This window comes from Cupressus sempervirens, chromosome 1 (assembly GCF_028749045.1).
Source record: "Cupressus sempervirens isolate cs-2001-9-10 chromosome 1, ASM2874904v1, whole genome shotgun sequence".
In the NCBI taxonomy this organism is placed as follows: Eukaryota; Viridiplantae; Streptophyta; class Pinopsida; order Cupressales; family Cupressaceae; genus Cupressus; species Cupressus sempervirens.
The window spans coordinates 293,902,019-293,920,195 of record NC_143118.1 but is presented as its reverse complement, the minus strand read 5'-3'; positions in this window follow the sequence as shown (position 1 = coordinate 293,920,195).

Here is an 18,177-nt window from a genome sequence, read left to right as displayed (position 1 = left end):
GTTGGACTTCAAGTGGCAGATTATTAAGGCTATAAAGTCCATCAATCATGTGACCATTCAATTCTTCCATTTGTTTATTTCAAAAAATATCTATCAGTAATTTAAGAGTGAAAAAAATGTATAAGCATGAGCAAAAATTGAATATCTTATTGTATTAAATAATTGAATAAAGTTACTACCCCAGTAAAGAAATGGATTTAGTCATTTGTGGTGAACCTTTATACAATATTTGTTCTTTTCTTTTGTCTTTGATTTTCTAGTTCTAATTCCAAACTCCTAATTTTTTATTTTATTTTAACACTAGAACACTTAAATTCATCATTTTTGTGTTTTTTTCACCATTGCTAAATTTTCTTTCATCCTCTTGCCTTTTTCTCCCATAGATATTTTAAGATAGAGAAATGAATAATGTTAATTGATGTGGGTATATTTTTAGATATGATTAGTACAAGAGATAGATTATGTAAAAAATTACTATCTAGAGGAATACATGAAGTAACAATGTAAGGTATGCATAGTCTTTGTAATAAGAAAATGACGTGTATATATTAAGATAATTACTATCAAATATTTTGAGCTTGAAAAAATCAAAACAATATTTTTTTACTTAAATTCTTGAAAGTTGTGGTTAAGTGGTTGTATTATAAGGATCAATATTATAAAGAACAAAATATTTAGATTTTTTAGTGAGGTTGTGAGTTACTCTTAATAAACATTGAATTTTTTATTGTGTCTCTATCATACTATCAAATTTGGATGTATAGGAAAATTGAATTAGTGTGTAGGTGTACTGACTAGATGTCCAAAATTTTTGTGGTTTAACTTAGCGTGACATAACTAGAAATTGGCTTTCTTGGAGTTCTACTCATTAATTTGGTACCATCAGCTTTATCTAAATGAAAATATTCAAATATAGTATTAGTAGCTACATAAGGTTGAGTTGCATTTAAAGATGACTCTATTTGACTATATAAATAGGGGTATAATATGGTTGTTTTAATGTTCAATTACTCCAAAACTAATGGGTGTGACTTATCCAAAGCAACAAAAAAAATTTGTCCATGGTCTCTTACATTCCTTGCTATTTTATTTCACATTTCTTGAATGTATCGATTGAAATAAATCACCTAAAGAAAATACAATCAGTTGAATTAAATACAATAATTCTTTTATTGAGATGAAGTTTCTAATTTAGATTAAAGTCAAAATGTCACATCTCATTTCACTAAAGGCTGAAAATATGTATTATATGTGAATTTAATCCTTATCGCATTTATAGGTAATAGTTGGATTTCCTCCAATCAAGTTGGGTTAGTAATATTTGGATTATTATCTTCATCACCAAAAATATGGCTAAGATATCATTTTAAATGCATTCCTCACCAAATATCCATGCTTGTGTCCAATTGTGCAATCATCCCTCCACTAAAAAACCCACTAGGGTAGAGGACCCAGTACTTGAGAACATTCTAATAGTTGGATAGGAGTTGTTAACTTAACACCCACACTTGTCGATTTTGTTGGTGTAAATAAGTACTTATTACACTTTACTTAAGTTTACTTAGGTTAATGAATTATTTTGTTATTGCTTAGGTGAGACACTTAGGAGTTTGTGTACTCTTATGAGTTGTCATGTTGACAACACTAGAGTAAGTACTCTAATTCAACACATGGTATCTATAACACTGGAGTTTGCATAATTAACTGAGTTGTCATGTAGACAACATAGTTATTTGCACTCCTATTTTCACACATGGTGTCTACAACATAATTTTGTGTACTACACCTTTGTAGGCTTATCCTCTCATCATCACACTTACTCCTAGGCTTAATGGAGGATAACACACACCTAGTGGACATGTGCTTAGTTGTGAGCCTTATCATATGGCTAACTCCTAGACATTCTAGATGCATCTTAGAGGCCTTTATATACAGGCACCTCTGGTGTAGTTATCATATCAATTCATATCAATTACATTGAATTGAATATCATATCATCATTCTTATCATACTATTTTGGTCTAATGTTGTACTTGTGCTTGAGTTCCTTGGTCTTGGGTCAATTTTTCCCTAAGGAAAATTCTTACATGGTATTAGAGTTATACCAAATTCTTACATTGTATCAAAGCTGAGGGAGATTCTCTTCACATAGGCATTCAAGACCGATCTTGCTTCACCTCTCTAAGGAAACCTCGACCCAGATCAGGAGTATTGCAGTCATTGGGAGCATCTAGAGCCAAAGTTGACCTCACCATTGTGTCTAGAATGTCGATTTGGTGAAATTTGACTATAATTTTGCCTACCCTAGGCCATAGTCAAAATTGAGGCAAATTTTTTTTGTAAACAAGAAACCCAAAGGCCCAATTTTTGAAATTGGTATGATCATTTCAGATCTGTACATTTAATTTTTAGATTTGCATTTTTTTCATCTGCATCTCTATAAAAAAAATTTAAATCTGCATTGTTTTTTGGAAATTTTTTGGTCATTAGACTAGTTGGAGAGATTTTTGCAGGCCAAGATTGAATCTTGTTGGTGCAAATTAGATATTTGCATCATATTCAAAAGGTCTAAGAACCCCCAAATTGAATTTTATTTCACCAAAATCAGACATCTGAGGTGAAAATTAGAGTCAATTGATTCTTGGAGGTGTGGCGGTGATGATTTAGGAAAAATAATAACAGAGGTGATTTTTAAACAATGATATCTCCCTCATACAGACTCATTTTTACAAGCAATTTCATGATCTACACATTGGTGCATGTGGTTTGAGATCTCTATTCCTAAATTTTTCTACAACTTGCAAATCCCAATTTTTCCACTTCAAATGCTTAGTACGAGCTCATCTGGACACATAATCAGCTTCCTATTTTTTTCAAAAGTGAATTTATTTTATCTACTTTCTAGATCTATAATCCAATTATAGGCTTTTGTAGATAGAAATACTATGTTTAGAAATAGGCCCTAAATTGGCCCATTGTAATTGCACTAACTATAAAGTTCCTAAATCATCCATTAGGGGGGCTTTTTTTTATTCTCTCTTACATTTTGGGGGGTGCATACATTCATGGATCTCATGGAGGAGTTTTGTTCCCCATGTCAAGGTGGTCTTAGACTAAGGTTAACAAAGAGGAACTATCAGAAATGGAGTGCTTCACTCATTGATCATCTAAGGAGAGAACATCCAGAAGTATTTCCTTATGTTCCAACAAACTAATCTCTTCCATTGGTTGCATAATTGATCTACAACCTATTAAAAGACTTTTGGATATCATTTATTTCAGTATGTCTTCTTTTGATTTCTATAAATTCATTGACAAGTTATGGTATCCTTATGACATTTGGATGTGTCTTTGAGAAATATTTGGAGATCCAAAAATTCCTCCATTTCCAAAGGACATTCTATCTTTAGTTGCTTTAGTAATGGTTCCTCCAAATCTAGATGAGATCCCACCTCTTGATGCTCCTATTAATATTATTGATCCAATTCTAGCCATGGATGCTTCTAAGTTAGTGCAATAGGAAATACCATGTCTTCCTACTTCAACTTCATGGGATGACTTCCTTCTAGAGATTATAGGTCTATTTGTGGAGTCTCACATTGAAGATGTGGGAGACATTATAGATGATATTTGTCTTCTCTTTGTTGAGGCAAATACTTCATCCATAGCCACAATGATAGGTCCAACATAGCAAAGTATTCATTAGTGGATGACTTCTCGATAGATATTTCAAGTTTGTTCATAGAGTCACACATAGAAGATTTGGGAGACTTCATTGATGATCTTCATCTTCTCTTTGATGAACCAGTTCCTTCTTTAGTTGTTGTGAGGGCTCACTCTGACCCTCTTGTCCATACTCTACATGATCAATCTTCACTGGTTGATGTGATTGTGGATTCTTATGTACAATAGTTGCAGGAGGTCTCTTTATCATTTGAGGAGATAGTTTGTTCTTTGGGACATGTTCTACATCCATCCTTGCTAGATTTGACATTTTTCTCTTCAACAGCATTGGAAAGGGTGATAGTCAATGTCGACATAGGGATAGTTTAGCAAGTTTTAGAGTCAGCATTGCTCTTCAAGATTCTTTCTACAAATAGGGGAAGCATCTCATATGTACCTATGATATTGTTTCTTCCAAAGGGGAGGAACATTATTCAATAGTCCTAGATCAGCTTGTACACTAGAGCAGCTATCACTGATCGACATTCTACATTTAGGGGGGGGGGGGGGGGGGGGGGACTACCTTGTCTCCTTCTTCTTCTCTTTTATGGGGAGGACTTTTTCCTCTTATGGGGTTTCATCCTTCTTCTCTTTTGTATATACTTGATGTATGTCGTAATGGGGGGGTCTTGATTACTCCATCCATCCATGCATCTTGTCTTTTCATCTCTCTTTTTGGGGGAGGGTTTTTCCCATGTGGTTTTCCCTCTTTCTTTGCTTTATGAGAGATTTCATTGCATTATGTACATGGGTACCTAATATGGCCTAGTAGCTAAGACCCATCATGCATTTCATCCTAGCTTTGTAAGCTTAAGTGCATTCCCCTAAGTTGCACTTAAGTGGGGGTGTTGGTGTAAATAAGTACTTACTTATTACACTTTACTTAATTTTACTTAGGTCAATGCATTATTTTATTATTTCTTAGGTGAGACACTTAGGAGTCTATGTACTCTTATGAGTTGTCATGTTGACAACATTGAAGTAAGCAACTCTAATTCAACACATGGTGTCTACAACACTAGAGTTTGCATAATTAACTGAGTTGTCATGTAGACAACATAGTTATTCACACTCCTATTTTAGCATATGGTGTCTACAACATAATTTTTCATATTACACCTTTTTAGGCTTATCCTCTCATCATCACACTTACTCATGTGCTTAATGGAGGATAACCCACACTTGGTGGACATGTGCTTAGTTGTGAGCCTTATCATATGGCTAACTCATAGACATTGTAGATGCAACTTACAAGCCTTTATATGTAGGCACCTCTAGTGTACTTATCATATCAATTCATATTAATTACATTGAATTGAATATCATATCTTCATTCTAATCATACTTTTTTGGTCTACTATTATGCTTGTGTTTGAGTTCGTTGCTCTTGGGTGAATTTGTCCCTAAGGCAAATTCCTACAGATTTAACATCCAACATTTTGGACAAGATTGTACCAATAGTTGTGACTTTAAAGTTGTTCTTGCTAATGGTGACTACTAATTATTGAATGAAAAGTGTCCCTTTTCCCAAAAAACAAACTATAGTGTGATGCCACATCAGCTGCACAAGTATGGGGGTCTCCAATGTACTATGATTGGTCTCACTTTTTTGGGGGCTATTTTGGACACCTTGTAAAAAACCATGTTGATGTGGCATCATATTTGGTGATGTGGCTCTAAAACCTTAGTTATAAGCAGGAGACTTGCCAAATAAGCTACAATAAAAAAATGGGAGTGATTTGAAATTTCTAGATAGGATTTTAAGAGGTAGAAAGTTAAGGTGCTCAACTACTGGGTCCTCTCCCCTAGTTATTAATAAAGGAGGAGAATGTTGAAAAGGGGGGAAAATTCCATGAAGGCTTAGAAACAATAAATTAGAGGGGTTCATGAATTTGCATGATTTTGTGTCTATGTTATAGAGCATGGATTGGGTAAATTAAAGAAAGATTATATAGACGAGGTGAAAATTTACAAATCTAAACACTAGCTCACCTAGTGAAAGAGAGGAATCCCAAAAGATGTTTCTTTAGGTGCAAGAATCCTATGAGACTCTATTTAATTCCATGCTCATGATTGACTATGATTTTAACCTACATGTAAATCTCCAAATAATATTTTTAAACAAGAGAAATGGGAGTATGGAGTATTCTTCTAGGAAATAATGAGAAAATAATATACAAAGGTTTAACATAGAAATAATTTAGGTTGAGAGTAAAAACTGGGGAGGAACAAGGTGTCACTTAATGAGCCAAAGAGTGTCTCAACTCCCCACATAGAACACATAGTTTCTTGTTGAACAATATTAAAGATGTTGATGTACTTATAAATCTCATAAATTTTTCCATGTGATGTTAGAATGATGAATGTAAATTTTTAAAAAGAAAATTTTGGAAATTAATAGAAGATTTCCTTTGTTGAAAAACTATAACATGCAATAAATGACCATTTTCTTGAACAATGTGGTCATTCCTCAAATAAGATATAATTGTTTTTTAGATACCTTTTATGAATCAATATTTTTCGTTTTGGTAGATGATAATAGACATTTGATTTCTTCTTGTTTTTCTATGAAATCAATAATGAGTCAAGATGAAATGTGTACCCTAAGCTTGATGTTTTGTCATCAATGTTAGTTGCAAAATTAGAATCTACATGCCTAACTAGAACAATCTCTCTATATTTTTATTCAATTTCAAGTTGATAAAGTACCATAAATGTATTTTAGTGTTCTTTTAGTTGTCTTCCAATATTTAATGTATGGATTTTTCATACATCTAAAATATGCTCTCAACAACATATGCTCTAATTATAATAAGATACAAGAGACAACCAACAAATTGTCAATATAATTTTCCATGCACGTTTTCAGTAGAGGTAGCACTTACATTTAATTATACTTAATATGATGCATTGGATAGTAATTTGCAATTACTCATTAAATTTTATCAACATATCAAGAGTTTATTTCTTTGATGAATAGTCCTTTTCTATTAATAAATAATATACTTGTTACAATTTAGAAAAAAGGGTTGAGGAATACAAGACCACCATATGAGAACTCACATAGCCAAAGTCAGAATCAACAACTATTCATTAAAAAAAACATTTAAGCATCCTCTCAGGCTGCCAAAGCAGTGTTAGCTAAGGGGGGTGGTTCATCACGATCATGAAAATCCTAGTCATCCGTCAGAATGGTAGGTGGACTAGGAATAGTCCAACCATTAGCAGCATCATTGGGGGCCTAGTCACCATCCTTTGTATCAGATCAAGGGGGTGAAATAGCCAAGTCCAAGCAAAAAGGCCATTTTTTAGAAACCACTTGAGGAGCACAAGGAGGGGGAGCCACTAGACTTGGGGACTGACTAGAGCCATAATGAGGCTGAGAAGCCCAATGGCAATGCCAACCAACATTGCGACCACTAGGAGAGTGGTGGCAGGAAGCTTGTGAATGTGCTAGGTAAATGAGTTGTGCCCCCGGCGGTGGCCCCTGGGCGGAGTGTGATTGAGTAACTCTTGAAGGTGGTCCACCTCCAAAGACAACTTATTTGCTTATAATTGAATCTGCATGATTACATTATTACAAATTTAAGCTTTAGTGTACATAGAAACATTTATGTCAAGAAATCTATGAGTGAAAACAACAACATTCCTATCTTTCCACAAAGTAAACAAAATCTTCATCCTAAAAGTATGCCAAATATGGGTAAATTTCCTAGGGAACCTGGAGAAGTCACCCAAAAGCACCATATGCGAAGAAAATGGTTCATGCTGAAATGACTTAAAGAAATCATGAATCTAGTGCCAATAGTTTTGAGCATGTCTACAGAACCAAAAAATATGCAAAAAAGACTCTGGCTGCCCACAAATTGGACACTAAGAATCTGAAACCCCAATATTCTTGAGCTAAGGCCCAAGGTGAAGACCTTGAAAAACTAGGCACTAGGAAAAATGTGCAATCTTGGGTTCTATGATGGCACTCCAAATAGTGTCAACATGCTTTCTCCATTAAGAAAGGGAAGACTACAAATGCCAGTGTTGGTTGAGGGTATCCACCATCAATAAATAGGGAGAAAGACATTGATACCCCAAACTTGGTTTGTAGCTAGTAAAGGGAGTGGTAGGATACCACTTCTAGTCTATCCACCAAGGTCATACAGACTAAATACCCACCTTGTGAATTAAGTGATCTGAAATTGCAAAAAGCAATAGATCAAAAGTTTGCAAATCTGAGTGGGCAAGATGGAACTAGACTTATATATCTTCCCAGGATCTAAGACTCATAGAGACCTTGGAAAAGAGGTCCTTAGGTGTCTTGATGTCTTGATTGAAAAAATACAGAGCACTAGCACCTTGTGTCTTCTCTAGAGGAACACCCTAGATGGAAAATAGTGGAGACCACCAAATGTTTTGTTGGTTCAAAGAGAGCCCATCACAAAACCCATCACCAAACCCTCAAAGCCAAGGCTTGATGGCTTTCCAAGCTTTCTATATGCTCCTAATAACAAAAGAGTGATGTATGTGCATAGGTTCCTATATGATGAGAATGGTTTGAAATCCAATGCCCTTCCATGCAAGCCAATTAACAAGGAACCCAAAAGTAATGCAATGTCAAACCAAAACTTTCCAAGCTTCATCTCTAGTAATGGAATGTATAATCCATTTGATACAAATAGTGAGACCTTGCTTCTGTGTGGAAAGAAGGCCAAGGTCTCCAAACTCTTTGGGTAGACAACAAAAATCCCAAGCTACTCTATGAATTTCATGATGGTCAGAACTCGAAGCCCAAAGAAAGTCACAAAGAAATCATTCTAATTTCATATAAGAGGCTTTGGAAGGAGCCCAATAGGAAGAATAATAAACATGTGTAGCCACAAGGACCTTTGAGAAAATTTGAATTTTTCTCATGATAGAAAGGGGTTTAGTAAGCCAATAGTCAAGCTTGTTTTCAATCTTGACAAGCACAACATTCCACAAATCAACTGGGAAAGCTTGAAAGGCAAAAGGCATTCCTAGAAAGTGAAAAATCTCCCCATGTGTGACCCATTTCTGTTCAAACTAGTCATGCCAAGGTGGAGCTAGCAAAAAAGATTACCGATAAAATAGTGAGAAAGGAATCATCGACAAAGTGTCCATTAACCAATTGGGAAGAGGAATCTAGCAAGGAAATACCATGAACCAAACTAGAAGAGACAGAGTGGGCTAGCAAGTAACAATTTTCTTTAGTAGCAAGAACATACAAAGTTAGAGCTAGAGGGAAACCTTTCTAGATGGAGCAAAAGAGCCCAAAGGCTTCAAATTGAGAGCTATTGATAGTAAAACAAGCATTAGCATCTCTGAAAAGCATCTCCATAGATTGAAGAAAATTGGGACTGAAACCAAGAGCTTAAAGAATAGCCAATATGAAAGGCCATTCAATATGGTCATAAGCTTTGGCAAAATCAATTTTCAAAAACACAGATAGCTAATTGGACTTGGGAGCCCACTCCATGCCTTCCCAGATAGCAATGATGCTATCAAGAATATACCTGGACTTAATAAAGCCAATTTTCTTTGGCTATACAATTAAAGGTAAGAGATGGTGAATTTTAAGAGAAATTTCCTTAGAAATAATCTTATAAGACACATTAAGGAGGGTAGTGGGTTGCCAATTACAAATATCCTCAGGATTGCCAACTTTAGGTATGAATTTGATGTGTCCTTTGTTGATAATAGCTCCTAGACTCTTAGAATGATAGGCTTCTGGATAAACTTTGTGTAGGTCAAGACCAATGGACTCCAAGAGGTGTTTGTAAAATTCATAGGGAAACCCATCACACCCATGGGATTTGTCATCAACCATGGAAAAAACTACCTCCTTGATGTCTTGGATGGGAAGAAGCTACTCACAAAAAGCACGTTGCTCAACCACTAGGTAGTTTGGAGTAATAGAGATACACTTGTTGAGGGCTTCCTCTTGAGCAACCAAATTTCCTTGCAAAGAAAACACATTTTTATAGTGGTGAACAAAAGCTTGCAGGATGTTAGGGAGATTGGAGAGAAAAAAAGTGCCCTATTTGATCTTTTTAATCCTAAAATTAGTATGATAGGCTCTAAGATCCTAGAATAATTCTTTTGAAGCCTTATCACCAACCTCCAACAAATGGAGGTGAGCTTTGATTTGGGCCCCTTGAGTAGTATAATTATCTGCAACCTATTTGTCATGATGAAGCTTGGTAAGCTAAATTTGCAAATCAACATCAAAAGGGTTTAAGGGTGAGAGCCTCAAAAGCTTTCTTGAGAGCCATGGTAGTGGATTCATAATACCATCATCTGAAAACCACCAACTTCCACCCCTAGATGCACAAAAATCTAGTAGTTCTAGTAACAACATCATTCCACCATTGAATCCAACCTATCTAAGAATACAAATGTGGCTCCAAATTCTAGACACATAGGATATGAACAATAGTGGAAGCATTCATCAGCACTAATTTATTGAGGAAAAGTTGAGTCCTAACAACCCATTGGATAGTTGTGTGCCAAGAAATAGAAAAATAAATGGGATAGCAATTAGATAATGTCAAATCTGGCAAATGAATGACAAGTAAATCTTGATCCTCAGAAAAGGAGAAAAAGGATTGTGCAGTAATCATGGCATGATCAAGACATTTCAAAATGTGGTTAGAGCTAGCTCAAAAGTTAGACCAAGTGTGCCAGACCCCACTATGCTGGTAGTGGTTAGTATTGGGATCATAAAGGCCCAATTTATTATGCAATTAGTACCAAGCTTCCCTTTCCCTAGCTATCTAGTGAAAAGGAAAAATGTCATCTTTGCTAGAGGCCAACTCAACCATATTCAAGTCACCACACATAACACAAGTAGCTAGAGGCAAGTTGTCAACCATCCAACCCCACAATTGAGATATTTAGACAGCATCATTAGAAGCATAAACATTAACTACTCCAAAATAATGATTTTCTATAGAAAGAAAAATCCAAATTATTCTATACATGGGGTTAGAGCCATGTGAAATAATAGTAGAATGATGACAAGGTGACAAAAGAGTAACTACACCACCTCTACCAGTTTTGTGTTGAGAGAAAAACATAATGCCATTTGACCAAATAACACAACATGTAGAGGAAAGCATGAAACCAGAGATTTTAACCTCTTGCATGCAAAGAAAATATAAATCACCAAGTCTATGATGGGTATCCCTAGCATAGTACTTTCTGGAGAGGTCTGTAAGACCTTGCACATTCCAAGATTGAAAAATTCATTAAAATTCTTCCATGTCTTCCTTGGCCTCGAGAGAGGAGTAACAATTTTGCAAAAAATTTGAAGCTTGGTTAAAGCCTAAAGGAAATTCCTCTGGACTAATAGTCCACTATTTCTCTTTTGGTTTCTCAGCACATTTGGGAAGACTATGAGAGCACTGCACATTCTAAGTCACAATGGAGGAAGTAGAAAAAGGAGTGTGAATCATAATAGAAGTGTTAGTCCTTGTGGCCACCTTGATCCCCTATGAACTACTAGGGTTTGAAACCTAAGAAAAACTAGGGTTTGGTTCTGGAAAACCTATCATTAACCCTACAATAGCTAGGGTTTGCACTCTTGTTATGTTGGTAAATAGATTTGTCACTTATAAAATACATGATTTAGCGCAATGGAGTGTATGGAAAATCAATTTCTCCAATAGTTGGATAGGCCCTTGATATCCAACCTTCCTCTACATTTAGAGGGTCAACTCCCTCATAAAATAAAAAAAATTATTTTTCAATAAAGATGATTAGAACTTATAATATGAAAAGAAAACCATAAATAGTGAAAGCACTCCATGACTTCATTAGGCTAAAACACATATTTTCTAAGTGACAAATCTATTTAGCAACAAATTTTTGGCAACTCTACTAGGGAGATGAAATGAGGAAGACTGGCAGTCACCTGTGATGAAGCAGGATGGTGCTACCACATGAGAACATTTTTTGAGTTCTCCAACCAAACCTTGGATTCCAAGACACCCAAGAAGATATTATTTCAGACTTGAACACTCTAGCCTGGAGGTGTAGATGGAGTGCTTAGCAATATCATCAAATAAATCAATTTCTTGAAGAAGAAGAAGAATTTAGGGAAATCTTGTGAAGAGCTCCTATTAGTCAAAATGTTGTAGTTGTTGAAATAATAGTTGTTATCCCAAGAAGAAATAGGCAAAATATTGGTCACATCTAAGGTCAAGTAAATAATAGCCAATAAGTTGGCTAACAAACCATACACCCAAGTGGATAGGCACAAGGGTTTGATATACAAGGATTTTGAAGCCCTTTAGAAGTTAGATTTCAAGTTAGTTACTCCTAAGAAGAAGAAGAAGATTAAGTCTATTAGTAGGCCATCTTCACCACCCAAGGCTACTGTTTCTCTTGCAACCTTTCAAGCTTTGATCCTACCAAGTACCCTTTTACCTCTAGCCATAAATTTGAAACCTTTGAACATCATTCTCCCATCCATGGAACATCAAGCACCATAGCCACTGGTCCCATGGGGAGCTGCTATTGGTCCTTTAGCTTTAGGGAACCAATTAAATGACATGTTTGTTAGCTCCCAAAAAATTCTTCCTAAGTTTTTCAAAGATAGAAAAGTCACCATTGATCAACACATTAGTGCCTTTTTTATAGCAAGTGGTGTTCTTGCAATTCAACACAAAGATGTTTCTTTTCATCTCTTTGTTGAAACACTCACAGAAGCCATGACTAAATGGTTTGGTCAACTACCAGCTAAATTAGTGACTTCATGGGAAACCATGATTCAAGCTTTCAAGAGGAGATTTAAACTTTCCAAAGATGAACATTTGCTTCTCTCCCAGTTAACTTAAATAAAGAAGGAAATTCATGAGCCAATGCAAGAATTCATTGCTAGTTACAATCAAATGGTGAACTAAATTCCTATTAGCAAAAGACCCACTAAAGAAAATCAAATGACCTTCTTTATCAGTGCTCAACCTTTTGATGTAAGCTTTCAAATATGAAGAGAGAGAGAGAGAGCTACTAATCTATCAAATGCAAAAACTTTAGCCATCAAAGTGGAGAATGAATTCCTTAGTTTAGGTAAATGGATTCATGATCTGTAGAAAGGAAATGGTCAAAAAACTTTTGTTACTACCATTGACCTTTTATATAAAAAATTGGCTAATTATGTGTTACAAATCAAGAATAAGTTGCCCCGCAATCCTTCACCTTTGTATCAAAATATTCTGAGGAATTATATGCCATATCAATAGAACAAATAGTCTAAATGGATACCCTAGCCAACACCTAGATTAGCCATCGAGCATCCTGCATCATCCAGTAATCAAGTTGCTATGTGTGATTTCCACCTGACAATAGATCATGATGGTACAAGTTGTCTAGAGATGGCTAGATTCATGCAAATGCATTTAACAAGAGAGAAACTAGAAGAATATGTGGCCCCTAAAGGTGCAACAGAACCTACTATTGGGACCTCTTCCATAAAATTTCTAGAATATGAATCTAATGGTGAGAAAGCTGAAGATATTAGCAATCATTCTTTCAATGCATCTACATCAAATTAGGGACAGAGATTAGAAGAGAAGTGTGGAAAAGAAGCAAAGGATAAAGCCTCTGATGAGACTACTAAGTGAATTTTATCTTGTAAGAATACTCCAAAAGAGCCCTCATAAGAAAAGGAGACATATAAAGTCAAATCCTCTCCCATTTTTAAAGACTCTTTTGACTTTATTGATCATTGTAAGAAGACCAAAGTATAGATTTCTTAGTTGGACTACCTGAAAGCCAACCAACATCAGTTAGATAGGTTGATTCATTGCATTAGTAAAGGAAAAGGTTTGGCTAAGATCACTATCAACCACAAGTTAGGGATTTCTCTAGAGGAATAAAATCTAGGAGGGCTCATGATCAAGAGAGAATCATTTGTTGAAACTTCTCTATCAGATAAACCTGGCCCATTGTATGTTTCCTTCTATATAGATGGATGCAAGTTAAGAAATTGTATCATTGATTCTAGTGTGTCCAATAATGTGATGCATTCAAAGGTGGCCCATGCCCTAAGTCTCTCTCTCTCTAAACAAACCATCAGGAAAGGTGTATTCTATGGAGGTAAAACAAGTTTCACTGATTTGCTAGTTAAAAGATGCTCAAGTAGCTCTTGCAACACATCCAAAAAAGAAGTTAAAACTAAATATCTTGGTTGCTAATATCCCAACTGGTTATGGTATGCTATTGAGTAGAAGTTCTTGCAAAGATCTTGATGGTGAAATCATAATGGACATGTCTCATGCCCTCATCCCAATTGGAGATAAAAAGGTTAAACTCAATCTTGAACCTAAAGCTAAATATACAGTCTTGAAATCAGATGATCTAAGGGTTGAAATATTGTATGTTGATACCAGACATGGAACATATATGATGACATCTATTAAAGAGGATGTTACTAAGCCTCTTATGGCTAACATAACCAATTAATTATGGTCAATGGAGTTTGATGGAAGTTTTTCTTTTGCTTTAGGTGCTAGGATAGTTTTGATGTCATCGAAAGGATTGAAATTACCAAAAGCTTATAAGTTGGTTTTTGAAAAAACTAATAATACTATAGAATATGAAGCTCTTCTACTCGGCCTCAAATATGCTAGAGAAAAAGGGATCAAACAACTCAAAGTATTGGGAGATGTAGAATTAGTCATCAACCAAGTGTGAAGATGATAAAAAATAAAGAATGGAAGACTAAAGGCATATAGAAATAGAGTGTGGGATGAGATTGAGCATTTTGATGCTTTTTCTTTATTTTCTATCCCTCATAAACAAAATTGCAAAGCAAATTGTCTCATAGTTTTTGCCTCTCTCCTTATTCGTCGTCCCAAGTTTAATAGAGATATCTACACAGTGGAGATTATTCATAGGCCTAGTGTATTGGACAAATATCAACATTTGCAAGTCTTTGATGATGGTGGGAAAATCATTGCATTTCTTGAGGGAAGACCTCCATTTTCAAAGCTAAATTTTGAAGGATCACATAATGTCAAGATGAGGAATCATGATGGAACATCAGGAGATAATCTTGAGATTATTCAACTATAAGGTAATGTTATTCCAAGAGGATTACTCACCCTGAAAGTATTTTTGATAAAGAAGATAAAAGGAAAGAGAAAGTCAAAGATAATAAATCTTCTAATTCTTTAGATTATGAGAAGGTAAACATTGATTCCAAAGAAATTCCAAAGATGGTCCTAATAGGGGAAGATTTGTGATTAGAAAAGAAAAGAGAATTTATCAATTTTTTGAAGGCTTACCAAGATGTTTTTTCTTGGGGTTATGAAGATTTGAAGGAATTCATGAATGGAAAATTGAAACAATAGATTCCTTTGAAACCTGGTTCAACTCCCTTCTTGGGAAAAAAGAAAAAAAAAGAGGCAATTCAATCTGAAGGTCACTGATGCTATATTCAATGAAGTTGATAAAATGCTTAAAGCAAGGATTATCTACCCTATCCACCATTCAACATGGGTAGCCAATATCATCCCAATTAGGAAGACGAATGGTGAGATAAGAATATGAGTTAACTTCCAAAATTTGAATTAGGCATCACTTAAGGATAATTATGAGCTCCCTGTCATGGATCATATTTCATAGTTGGTATCTAGTTCTAAGCTCATGTCAATGTTAGATGGTTTCTCCTATTATAATCAAATTAGTGTTGTGCTAGAAGATCAACATAAAATAACTTTTACCACTCCATGGGGTACATTTTCTTACAACCATATGCCTTTTGTTTTGATAAATTCCAAAGGCACCTTTTAATTAGCAATGGATCATTCATTTTTAGACCTCGAGAATAAGATCATCATCATGTACCTTGATGATCTTACAATATTTTCTAAACATAGAGAGATCATGTGCATCATCTAGAATCTATTTTTCATAGATGTCAAACCTATGACATTTCACTGAATCCTAAGAAGTCTATATTTGGAGTGATAGAAGGAAAACTTCTTGGACATATTATTTCCAAAGAGGGTATTCAGATAGACCCTAAACGGGTGAAAGCTATCCAACAATTATCAGTTCCCATGAGTAAACTAGGGATCAGATCTTTCTTTGGACAAATAAACTTCATAAAGAGGTTTGTACTAGACTTCTTTGAAATTATGAAGTTAATTGTGGATATGATGAAAGGGAATACAAATTTTAAATGAACAAAAGAAGGTAAGGTTTCTTTTGAACAAATTAAGACCACAATTGCTAATGCTGCTACCCTTTCTTATCTAGATTTTTCTATAAAAATTCATTTGAATTGCTATGCATATGAGAAAACTTTATATGCTATACTCACTCAACTTGACAAAGATGATGCTAAGGATCCAATAGCATTCATGAGTGTACCTCTTAAGTAACATGAATTAAAATATTCTTTGATAAAAAAGAATGCACATGCTCTAGTCAGGGAAGTGAAACAATTTAGGTTTTATATCCTAAACTCTCACTCCAAGGTATTTGTTCCTGATTTGGTGGTAAAGACTCTTCTAACACAATAGAAGATTAGTGTGAACAAAAGAGCTTCCTAGATAGCTAAAGTACAAGAATATGATCTTGATATCAAACCTACAAAGATCATTAGAGGAAAAGGTTTATGTAGAGCTATTGTAGAAGGATCTTCAAGGAGTGAAGAAGAGATAGAAAAAGAAATACCATTAGTGCTATTTATTAGTAATGTTGATAATTGGTTTTCTAATATCACCTATTTTCTGACATATGGAGAATTCCTAGCCCATCTTTCACCCAAAGAAAAGATGACCTTAAAACTAAAATATATGAAGAACATTATCTGGGGTGATATGTTGTACAAAAATAGAATAGATGGTACTTTCCTGAGATGTGTGGATTCTGAGTAGAGAAAGGAGTTTCTTCAATTTTTTCATAATGAAGCATGTGGAGGTCATTAGTCAACATTGGTAATGGCCTATAAAATTCTAAGGAACTATTTTTACTGGCCTAGAATGTTCAAAGATGTAGAAGAATGAGTCAAGAAGTGTGAATCTTGTCAATATTTCAAAGAGTTCAATTAGTAGCGCTCCCCTTGAAACCAGTGGTGATTGAAGAACCCTTTCAACAATGGGGTCTAGACTTTATTGGTCCTATCCATGCTTCATCCACTACGAGACACACTCAAATTTTAATGGTAACTGATTATTTCACCAAGTGGGTAGAAGCTATTCTAATCAAGTAACAAAATTTAGAAGTGGCGTGCAATTTCATCAAGAAAAATATTTTGGTTAGGTTTGGGTTCCTAACAATATTGTTTTTGAAAATACTACAAATTTCTCTTCCTAAGAAATATCAACCTTCTATTATCAATATGGAATCATTCTCTCTCATTCCTCAGATTATTTCACACAAGGAAATGGTCAAGTAGAATCAAGAAATTAAAATATTATATCCATTGTGCAGAAATTGATAGATGTAAATAAGAAGTCTTGGCACAAACACTTGTATGATGCACTATGGGCAGATCATACTAATAAGAAGAGAGCAACATGGCTATCTCCCTTTGAAATCCTATATGGTAGCAAAGCAGTTTTCTCCCTTCCTCTCGAATTATCTACTTTGAAGTTATAGAATGCTATTAAAAACCATGAATTTAAAGATGCTCTTGAAAAGAGAATATTATGAAAAAATACAAGAAAATCAATCCCAAGTAAAAAAAAAATTTGATAAGAAAGTTAAATAATGAGTGTTCTAGGAAGGTGATCTTGTCTTACTTTGGGACAAGCATAGAGAGCCTAAGGGTTTACATGGAAAGTTTGACTCCTTATGAAGAGGCCCATTCTAGATTAAAGAGGTTTGTGGAAAAAATTATGTCATCTTATCATATCTAAGTGGTACTAAGTTTCCCTTGCCTTACAATGGGCAACATTTGAAGCATTATCATCAGTAAGGCATTGCAATTTTCCATCTTGTACATATCTTAGTTAGGAGTTTTTGTGGTTCTTTCCTTTCTCTTTTGTTTTTTCGTGTTCCCATTTTTTTTGTGCTTAGTCCCTTTTCATAGATTTATCTCCTTTTTGGGTGACTCTATAGCCCTTTTGGTAAAGCACTACTCTTTCTTAACTCTAGGTTCATTCAGTGTCCTGCACAGTCCTTGTCCCCAAATAGAGCTAGTTGTTACTTAATTAATTTAGAGGGAGAGTTAATTAAATTAATTAATTGAAAGAGAGAGATTAGTTCCCACCTATACTAAAATTCTCTCCACATACTACCTCTCTCCACATATTAAAACTTCTAGATAGAGGTTTGAGTTTCGATTGCTTTCTTTGCATACAAATTTTCTCTCTCCCTATACTAAAAATCATCTCTCACTACATACTCAAACTTTTTCCCCTAATCCTAACCTCAAGATTACAAGAACCCAAACTCCTATATTTTCAAGAAAATAAAATGGCAATCATA